Below are 11,643 nucleotides of genomic sequence, written 5' to 3'. Positions count from 1 at the left end.
GAAATGCCATGCTTCAGCTTGCATGGCCATCAAACGGAGCTCTATCTGCTATGTTGCAATATAAATTGAAAGAAAATATTGAAAAAAGCCTTTCTCATTTTTGTTGTGATATTTATTACCCAACAGCTGTTCTTTAAAAATCTTGGGCACAGATTTTATCAGGCCTAATAGAGGCTGAAGTTTCAGAGATAAGTAGAATTTTTCATTTTCAATTTTTCAGTCATGCAGATCCTGTAATTAAGCACAGTTTACAATTTTGAGATGCATCAAATGACTTGCCTGCATCATATGATTTTAAGGATTTGGTTCTCTTATTCAAGATAATAAAAGATATATTTTATATATGATAAGAAGGGGGTGCTTTTTCATGACAGTGTAAATGTCCTGCTTCTCACAAATATTAGTTGTCCCTTGAAAGAATGTAAGAAAACTTTTATAAAATATCAATTAAACATAATTTCTTTTTATAAGCATAAAAACATTGAAGGAAATAATTACAAATAAAATTGAAGCCACTCGTCCATAGCAAAAGATCTACAAATGCATGGGTTCAGAGGTGTTATTCAGCAGGTTCTGACCAGTTCTGGAGAACCGGTAGCAGAAATTTTGAGTAGTTCATACCACCTCTGACTGTATCCTTCCTGCCTCACCTGCTTTATTGCAGCAGTTATCAGAATTTCTAAATATTAAGGCCCTCGGGAATTAAAGTTTGCCATCCCTCTTCTATATTAGACTGCATTTTGTCTGATTTGTGCCATTTTTCAAGTTGATTTCAGAAAGCCAAATTTATTTAATTCAGACATTTGATCCAATTTTTCAAAAATTCTGATTTAATTGGTAATCCAATTATTTTTCAGACTGATTTCACCAATTCAGATAGGAAAACCTATCAGTCTGCATTCACAGAAATTATGTAAATCAGTCCAAATTGATTCAGAGATATCCATTTAAATTTAGAAATCCAATTCACTTCACAGATGTAATCACCTTTGACTAATCAGATTTATGAATCAAATATTTGCTCATCCCTATTAAATAGTAGTTACCTGTACTATGAATAATACTCTAAATACAACTTTGTTATTTTAAAAATCAGAGAAACAATAAAACTCATATTAAGTATGATTGCAACATAACATTAATAATTGTTATTAATTGTTATTAGCAAAGCAAGATGCCATTCATGTTACCAAGTACTATTTAGTTCTTACAGATGAGCACAAATAAAAAACACTATAAATTAACAAGGAAATTAGTAAAAATTAAATGTCCCACTTTAAATTAAATCAGGTTCTGAAGGTTTTAAGAGCTATGAATAGGAAAGCAACATGACATTAAGTTTTTTCCCAAATGTAAATTTGACATGGATTATATAAAATGCTAATTTTTTAAAAATTTGCGAGAGCTTTATACAGCCTAATGGCAATCAATGTAAAATTGCAATTAAAACTATCAGTTATATGAACAAACTATAAATTTCCCCCTTGGAAGTGTGAATTTGAGGTGAAAGGGGCATTTTGTTATTCAGACCTGCTTCTTCTTTAAATAAAGTATAACCAAAAAAGGTTAATGTTCCACCACTTGGTTTAATTGAGAAAAGTGCGTGCTTTAATTAAATGAAATGTTCACAAGTACAATGTATTTAAAATGAACATTATGATGAATGGGGTAGGATATGAATAGAATAGAATAGAATAGAATAGAATAGAATAGAATAGAATAGAATAGAATAGAATAGAATAGAATAGAATACTTTATTGGCCAAGTGTGATTGGACACACAAGGAATTTGTCTTGGTGTAAATATTCTCAGTATAAAGAAAAGATACATTCATTAAGAATCAAGAATCATAACATACAACACTTAATGATAGTCTTTAAAATGACTATAGACTGAAATAACTTAAAAGAGAATAGTATATGTATTTGAAGAGAATTGCTGCTAATATGAAAAAGAGATTGCTGAAGATTTGAAGAACTTTACAAAACCTGAAGAGGATATAACTGTAATTATTTCTGGACTTCTCATAAGAGAGGAGGCAGTGGCATAATACATAGGTTGGAGAAGAGATGTAAGGTCTAAGGTCAAAAACCAACCCAATCTAACCCACCTGGAAATGAGCATTGGGCATCTGTGACATTTAAAAGCTTGTAATCCTTGGAACACAAGCACAACAATGAGCATTCAGAATGCTTGTTGAAAAAGTCATGACGATGACTGACTCCTTTTCTTTACGTAGCACTTGCACTACATATAATAATGGGGGGTGAGCAGTTTAACTACATGGCCACCTTCTTTACTTCTTTGACACCCAGAAATACTGACCAATGACAATGATAGCCCCATTTTTTGGCAACAGATGTACCAAGGTCTTCGTAGCCAAACTTGAATGACAATATTTAAATTTTGAGAGTACATTTATTTCACCTTTAAGTCGTAAAATTGATAAATTAAACTTCTGGGAGGTGTAGGCCAACAATTTTCTATTAATCTATTCAATCCTTTAAACCAAATGAAAAAAAAAAAAAAGAAGCTGACAAATATTACTATATGAACTTCCTTGGCAACAGTAAATTTCAGCTGTTGAAAACACAATATTTGGTGGGGAAAAAATTGTCCAACTTCCACCAGAGATGTCTTCTCAAGCAAGTCTCAACCTCTTTGATTCCTGGCTTATTCCCATTCAAGTTTACCAGATGGACAGCTTTGTCCTGGAATTCTGTTATTACCTCAGGAAAGGGAAGAAAGGAAGAGTTGATCTTCCCATTCCTTTCTTCTGAAGTGGAAGAAAATATTATTAAAAGAAAATTGGGGGTTGTTGAGAATGACTCTTCAGAAAATGATTTTGCAGGCAAGGTATTGGATTTTGGAAGCTATCTAGATAGTTTTAATAGTACTTAGGTCTGCCATTTCACCTTAAATGCCAATGACTTTAATAGGTGTGTCCTTTTATTCTTGATTTCCAATCTTAACCCTCTGGGTTTTTTTTAAAATATCAACATTTTCAAGTTGCTTTTCCAACTTTCATAATGCACAGGATGGCTTTAGACTGTAATTTTCACATTTACTAAAACAATGAATATATTTTGCAAGAGCTTTGAATTATTTTGTAACACAACTTTTAATCTGTTGTGTGTTATAGTTTTAAAACTCCTATAATAATACTGTCCAAATCCTATTCTTTTTCAACTTTCCACTTCCAGCTTCAAATAAGTGTACATTTGAGATATGAAATCTGCCTTTTTCTCCCGTGATAAAGACCTCACCAACAGATCTTTGACTTTTTCAGACATTTTGGAGTGATTGATTAATACCAAATCTATAACTATTTAATTACTAAGCTCCAGCACACTTAAACCTTTCTGGCATATGCACCTGTTTAGAAAGATAATAAATGACTTGGGAGCAAAGATTTCACCCTCATAGATCAAAATGTAGCAGTAGAGTTGTTCTGCACAGATCAATACACTGCTGCTTGGAAGTTAAAAAAGTACTGTGGGTTTGATAAAACTGAGCTGCCAAACCATGAAAAATATGCAGTGGTATTTATATTTCTCTTCAGGAGAACTGCTATCAGAAATGAGTCATAGTACTTATAATTACAAAGTTAAGATGTTATTTGCACACCTTCTTGCCAAAAGGCCTATGTAATTTTACCAACGTTTCCCAAGGCTTATTGAGGATGTCCTCTAAAGTGAATTTCATTCTAAATACATGGCAATGTTGAAGGATTATAATTTTTATCCAATTGTCTGCAGTATCTATGCTCTAGGAAAGCTTATTCTGCAGTGAATTTGTAAATTATTGCAAGATCACACCATCTTTTTACTTCAAACTAAACACATTTACCTGAGAGTAAGTTAGTAGAAGTCCCTAAAAAGCATATATTAACTGAGTGAGTTGTAGGCTAAGCATTTTCTGGGTTCAGCCCAACTCAGGTAGCTGCAGGACAGGAAAGTTTAGCTTTATTACAGAACAGTCTTTGGTGCGTTCTGACTTGGACTGTCATCACCCATTAGTCATTTGCCTCAAATGCCATGTCAAAAGAAATGAGGGACTTTTCACATCAGCTCACTCAATTCTCCACAACACAAAACAACAAGGAAAAAGAAAAATGTAGAACACTGAAAAAGCAAGAACCCCTTGCCAAGGCCAAGATTTGATCTACCTCACCCATCTGACTCTCAGATGAAGAGACAAATAATGTAAAGCTATAAAGGCAGAACTTTGGGAATTATGTGAAATTATGACTGAAAGACTGCCATTGTCGTTGGCACGCTTTTGTTAAAGCCTATTAAAATGAGGCTTTGTTTCCTTCACATTATTGAGATGCTTTGCTTTGATTTGATTTGAAAGGGGCTTTTCTCTACTTTTTTTTTAATTTAAAACAAATTTTATTAATTTTTTAAAACAATACACAAACAAACAAAACGTAGAATATAATAAAATAAGACATCTTTTCTGAAAAACAAATAAAACATCTTATTTAAAGACAGGATAGTTCCAAATTATCACATTTCCATACAAGCACAATTTAATATGTATATTTATCTTATCTGTTCAACTTCATATTTTTTCCCAACTTCTTTTTATTTCTCCCTTTCCTTCTATTCAATTATATTTCTTTTGCCTTGGATTGTATATATTCATTGTTTCTATCTGTCTTATTTACAATTTCGTTATTCTCTTCCAACATTCTTCTAGCGTTTTGTTAATTCAAACATATACAAACAAAACACAAAACATAAATACATAAAACTGCTTTTTGGAAAGCGGCTTACCCCGGGTTACATCTTTTTGTACAGACATAAATCAGATTCATGCTCACTTAATATACTATTTCATATCTTATTTAACATTCTATATTTTCTATATATTTTCTCTCTTCTATTCACTCTCTTAATTCCATTTTATCTATTTCATCTCAGTTTAGATAATTATACTTGCATCTTTTGTCCGTTCTCTTTCAATTATCTATTTATCTTTTCTTTCTAATACAATATTTCTCCTGTAATCACTGGTTGAAGTATGATAACTTTTTATCTTTCCCCTAAATTTAACACTTAAAATAATACATACTTTCCATACTGATTCTGCTTAATACATTCTAAGTACTACATTTTAGAATAATAAAACAAAAAAGAGAATTAAGTTTATAATATAGTAAAAACAATATTCCATAGGAAGTTAAACTCTATTGTTAAATCTTAAACATTTTTATGCATTCCCTTTAATGCATTATTAACTCATATAATATTTCAGTTTTCTAACTCGATTTCAAATACTAATATCTACAATACAGTCTTATGTACTTTTGCAGAATCATTTTTTAAAATTATATTTTACCCTTTGTCTCTGAAAAAAACCTGTTTTTTAACAACTTGTTTTAAACCTTTATGACTTCTCTTTCCTTTTTCCCTTCCTTTCCTATCAATTCTAGCCTTTTTGCCCCCCCATCTCTCAAACTCCACTCTCTTAATCTTCCCTCTCTGTTGTATTTCTCTTTTCTGTTGCTTTCTGACATTGTATCGATTTTTCATCTTATTTTTCCCTTTCTTGGTTGCTTTTTTAAGTTCTGAGTTCTCCATTTTCTTTTCTTCCTCAACTAAGATCATCTGTCCATTAAAGATGGCTTCTTCTTCTTCATTCCAGCCCTCTTGTTGTTGTATTTCTTGGTAGGTAGAAATCGCCATTTCTAAAAAGTGAAAAATAGATCCAGAAGAGCCCTTGCCTTCTTGTTCCTCTTCTCTTAGCTTCTGAAATTCCATTTGCAATTCTTCAACAGATAATGCCATTTTTTTTAAGAACAACCCAAATGTTTTTAGTCTTTCAAGAAGTAGTTCCCAAAAATCCCAAAGTCACAAAGCAATCCAAATCAGAACAAACTGTTTCATTTAGCACCTTCTTCTTTTTATATTTTCTTTTCCTGGGGTAGAATTCAATTACACAGTTCCAAAGTAATTTTTTAGAAGTCTTATTGCCATTTATTTCTGGTCTTATAAGCTCCAAGCAGTCTCCTTCAATACAATCTTAAAATAAGTTCTTTACCTCTTCCCTCCCACTTATAGCAAAAAAAAATTTAGTTTTTAATTCCAATGTTCAGAAATCTTTTATCCCCTTGGCTTTAAATTTCAAGTTTAGTTACCTTCTATGCCCAAGCAGGTTTTTCAGATTTCCATCTGCTATTTCCATGGGGAGGGAGAGTGAGAAAAAATAACTTTCCCATTAATTTTCTTCTGCCGCTTTTGCAGTCTTCTTGGGAAACAATGTATCATTCAAATGATTAACTTTCCAGGGTGTTTAAAAGTTTCTTGTTGTCCCGGTTCAGCCGAAAACTTTCACTTTCTCCAACTTCTTCCTGCACAATCTTACCCGGCTGCAGGCTTCTTTGTGGCAGTCATTGCTGACCGCCGCTCCACCGCCTTGGGAAAAAGGAGTTTAGCCAGCTGAGGAGGGGGTTTGTGATACCCCCAAGCCCCTACCCGGATCTCCTCTGTCTTCGGTTGCCTCTATGGGGCAACCATATCCTCCAGATCCAGCTGGATCAGAGGCACTTCGGCGGCGAGCGCAGCAGGAACCGCGCATGATCGCGGATTCCTGCCGCCGCCGAAGCCTGCAAACCGGAAGTTTCTGGCTTTTCTCTACTTTTATTCCAGTTGTTTCTCAGCTTCTTGATGGCCATAGGTAAAGAACTACATCAAGGAGCTAAGCGCAAACTTCAAAAGACAAAAGGACCCTGACAATCAATTGTATTAACTATCTAAACTTTAATTCTAAGTAGAAATGGAAAATTGACAATAGTCTTTCGAGTCACATTAGCACTTAGCAATAGCACTTAGACTTATATACAGCTTCACAGTACTTTACAGCCATCTCTAAGCGGTTTATAGAGTCAACATATTACCCCAAACCATCTAAAGGTCAGCATTTTACCAGCCTCAGAAGGATGGAAGGCTGAGTCAACCTTGAGCTTGTCAGGATTGAACTTCTGGCAGTTGACAAAGTTAGCCTGAAATACTGCATTCTAACCACTGCACTGCATCATGCTCTTATACAACATTAAAAAAAAATAGCTGTTCTTCCAGAGCCTTTTAAAATTTCATAGGTTACCCAACCTGGATAAACTTCAAAAAGGAACATAACCCTTCCCTCCTCACATCTTGGACTCTCCCACCAATCCCACTTCCATTGTCTTGAGTCATTTGCTCCACTTCTACACCTTTTTCACATTGTTCTCCCAGCCAAAGCCATCCCAGCTGCTTCTACAGCCAAGACACCCAAGGGGGACCTGAATCATACCACGTCTACCTCATAACAATCACACTTCTGTTATAAATGTCCTACTTCTCCAATCCAGCCCAAAATGGGTCAAGATTAGAGCCAAGTCTAATGGCTGGAAGTCCTAAACAGATAAAAGAAATCTGGTACAGAAATCACAAACCCAAGACTAACCCAGATCCTGAAGAATTATACAGCTGCACATTTTGAATCAATACAAAAAAATATCAGCTTCTGCATACTGCACTCCTGGCCCTAATCATCTATTTGAAGATTTATTTGCTTAGAAAACTTGAAAAAGGTTCCTTTCCTTTTTATTTTATTTCTGGTCTTATAAGCTCCAAGCAGTCTCCTTCAATACAATCTTAAAATAAGTTCTTTACCTCTTCCCTCCCACTTATAGCAAAAAAAAATTTAGTTTTTAATTCCAATGTTCAGAAATCTTTTATCCCCTTGGCTTTAAATTTCAAGTTTAGTTACCTTCTATGCCCAAGCAGGTTTTTCATATTTCCATCTGCTATTTCCATGGGGAGGGAGAGTGAGAAAAATAACTTTCCCATTAATTTTCTTCCGCCGCTTTTGCAGTCTTCTTGGGAAACAATGTATCATTCAAACGATTAACTTTCCAGGGTGTTTAAAAGTTCCTTGTTGTCCCGGTTCAGCCAAAAACTTTCACTTTCTCCAACTTCTTCCTGCACAATCTTACCGGCTGCAGGCTTCTTTGTGGCAGCTGGCAGTCATTGCTGACCACCGCTCCACCACCTTGGGAAAAGGAGTTTGCCAGCTGAGGAGGGGTTTGCAATACCCCCAAGCCCCTACCCGGATCTCCTCTGTCTTCGGTTGCCTCTACGGGCAACCATATCCTCCAGATCCAGCTGGATCAGAGGCACTTCGGCGGCGCCAGCAGGAACCGCGCACGATCGCGGATTCCCCGCCGCCGAAGCCTGCAAACCGGAAGTTTCTGGCTTTTCTCTACTTTTATTCCAGTTGTTTCTCAGCTTCTTGATGGCCATAGGTAAAGAACTACATCAAGGAGCTAAGCGCAAACTTCAAAAGACAAAAGGACCCTGACAATCAATTGTATTAACTATCTAAACTTTAATTCTAAGTAGAAATGGGAAATTGACAATAGTCTTTTGAGTCACATTAGCACTTAGCAATAGCACTTAGACTTATATACAGCTTCACAGTACTTTACAGCCATCTCTAAGCGGTTTATAGAGTCAACATATTACCCCAAACCATCTAAAGGTCAGCATTTTACCAGCCTCAGAAGGATGGAAGGCTGAGTCAACCTTGAGCTTGTCAGGATTGAACTTCTGGCAGTTGACAAAGTTAGCCTGAAATACTGCATTCTAACCACTGCACTGCATCATGCTCTTATACAACATTAAAAAAAATAGCTGTTCTTCCAGAGCCTTTTAAAATTTCATAGGTTACCCAACCTGGATAAACTTCAAAAAGGAACATAACCCTTCCCTCCTCACATCTTGGACTCTCCCACCAATCCCACTTCCATTGTCTTGAGTCATTTGCTCCACTTCTACACTTTTTTTTCACATTGTTCTCCCAGCCAAAGCCATCCCAGCTGCTTCTACAGCCAAGACACCCAAGGGGGACCTGAATCATACCACGCCTACCTCATAACAATCACACTTCTGTTATAATGTCCTACTTCTCCAATCCAGCCCAAAATGGGTCAAGATTAGAGCCAAGTCTAATGGCTGGAAGTCCTAAACAGATAAAAGAAATCTGGTACAGAAATCACAAACCCAAGACTAACCCAGATCCTGAAGAATTATACAGCTGCACATTTTGAATCAATACAAAAATATCAGCTTCTGCATACTGCACTCCTGGCCCTAATCATCTATTTGAAGATTTATTTGCTTAGAAAACTTGAAAAAGGTTCCTTTCCTTTTTATTTCTGTTTTTTTTTTATTTTAAAAATATTCAATGTGCTTTATGCTATTTTAAAACCTTGTGATTTTTAAAAAAATGAAAAAAAATGGTATGTTGATTAATAAATAAGTAGCTTATACTTATACTTGCTTAGATGGCATAAATAATAGGAAATATGTGATAAACAGCTGGGTAGCTTTAGAAGTGACCTTGTCAGATTCATATCAGAGACAAGAGTTCCAGCAAACAATTAAAATGTTGTTCTCAAAGCCATTTCTTCTGTGAAGATTGAAGCTACTGATATATAGGTGAAACTCAAAAAATTAGAATGTCATGCAAAAGTTCATTTATTTCAGTAATGCAACTTAAAAGGTGAAACTAATATATGAGATAGACTCATTACATGCAAAGCAAGATAGTTCAAGCCGTGATTTGTCATAATTGAGATGATTATGGCTTACAGCTCATGAAAACCCCAAATCCACAATCTCAGAAAATTAGAATATTGTGAAAAGGTTCGATATTCTAGGCTCAAAGTATCCCATTTTAATCAGCTAATTAAGCCATAACATTTGCAAAGAGTTCCTGAGCCTTTAAATGGTCTCTCAGTCTGGTTCAGTAGGAATCACAATCATGGCAAAGACTGCTGACCTGACAGTTGTGCAGAAAACCATCATTGACACCCTTCATAAGGAGGGAAAGCCTCAACAGGTAATTGCAAAAGAAGTTGGATGTTCCCAAAGTGCTGTATCAAAGCACATTAATAGAAAGTTATGTAGAAGAGAAAAGTGTGGAAGAAAAAGGTGCACAAGCAGCAGGGATGACCGCAGCCTGGAGAGGATTGTCAGGAAAAGGTCATTCAAAAGTGTTGGGGACTTTCACAAGAAGTGGACTGAGGCTGGAGTCAGTGCATCAACAGCCACCACACACATATGGATGCTGGACATGGGTTTCAAATGTATTCCGCTCCTGAACAACAAACAATGTCAGAAGTGTCTTATCTGGGCTAAAGAAAAAAAGAACTGGTCTGTTGCTCAGTGGTCCAAAGTCCTCTTTTCTGATGAGAGCAATTTTTTCATCTCATTTGGAAACCAAGGACCCAGAGTCTGGAGGAAGAATGGAGAGGCTGTGCTTCATTAAGTCCAGGGTCAACGCAGCTGTCTACCAGGAGATTTTGGAGCATTCATACTTCCTTCCGCAGATGAACTTTATGGGCATGCTGACTTTGTTTTTCAGCAGGACTTGGCACCTGCCCACACTGCCAAAAGCACCAAAACCTGGTTCAATGACCGTGGGATTACTGTGCTTGATTGGCCAGAAAACTTGCCTGACCTGAACCCCATAGAGAATCTATGGGACATTGCCAAGAGAACGATGAGAGATATGAGACTGAACAATGCAGAAGAGCTGAAGGCCACTGTTGAAGCATCCTGGTCTTCCATAACACCTCAGCTGTGCCACAGGCTGATAGCTTCCATGCCACGCCGCATTGAGGCAGTAATTGCTGCAAAAGGGGCCCAAACCAAGTACTGAGTACATATGCATGCTTATACTTTTCAGAGGTCCGATATTGTTCTATGTACAATCCTTGTTTTATTGATTGCATGTAATATTCTAATTTTCTGAGATTGTGGATTTGGGGTTTTCATGAGCTGTAAGCCATAATCATCACAATTATGACAAATCACGGCTTGAACTATCTTGCTTTGCATGTAATGAGTCTTTCTCCTATATTAGGTTCACCTTTTAAGTTGCATTACTGAAATAAATGAACTTTTGCATGACATTCTAATTTTTTGAGTTTCACCTGTATACTTGCAAAAATCAGATGCTGTTGCTTTAAATTTGGCATGACAGTAGGATATGATCTTAATTTGACTTTAAATTTTAGTTGTCAAATATGGTTACATGGAAGTAGAATAAAATGTAGAAATCTCTCATAAAACTTGTTTTGATTTCAAGGTCACATTGAATCCATTTCCCCCTTATATTCCTTCCTGTTCCAGCCATCGTTTTTAGGTAGAAAGTCAAAACAGAAAAACGTTCAGAGAAGAACCATCAACTATAACCCAATATTCTATATTATATCATTTGGTAGCATTTTCAGTATTTGGTTAAAAAAAGAACTCTAAATAAATTATATGATATTTCTGTTGACTTAAAGTCAGTCTTTGACACAATCCCCAGTGATGTTTATAGATCCAGTTCTGCTGATCCAAAGGTTATATTAAAATACACATTTCTAAATATAACACAGGGAGAGTTTTAAATAGGTCTAATCCAAGAGAAAAGGAGTTTACAGAGAATGCAATCCTCCCATTATTTAATCTATATATAAAATCAAAGGTTAAAAGTCTTACTGAGTCTTGATACTCAGTAAGGTAATGAATTTTTAAAAAATGTTATTTTTCAGACCACCATCATTTTTCTGATGATTGTATATACTGAAAATCTAATTTTGGA

Source organism: Notechis scutatus, chromosome 2 (assembly GCF_049901735.1).
Source record: "Notechis scutatus isolate UNSWTSFEM ecotype Mainland chromosome 2, rNotScu1.2, whole genome shotgun sequence".
Classification (NCBI taxonomy): domain Eukaryota; kingdom Metazoa; phylum Chordata; class Lepidosauria; order Squamata; family Elapidae; genus Notechis; species Notechis scutatus.
The sequence above is the reverse complement of the archived record's forward strand: the minus strand, read 5'-3'. Positions refer to the sequence as shown.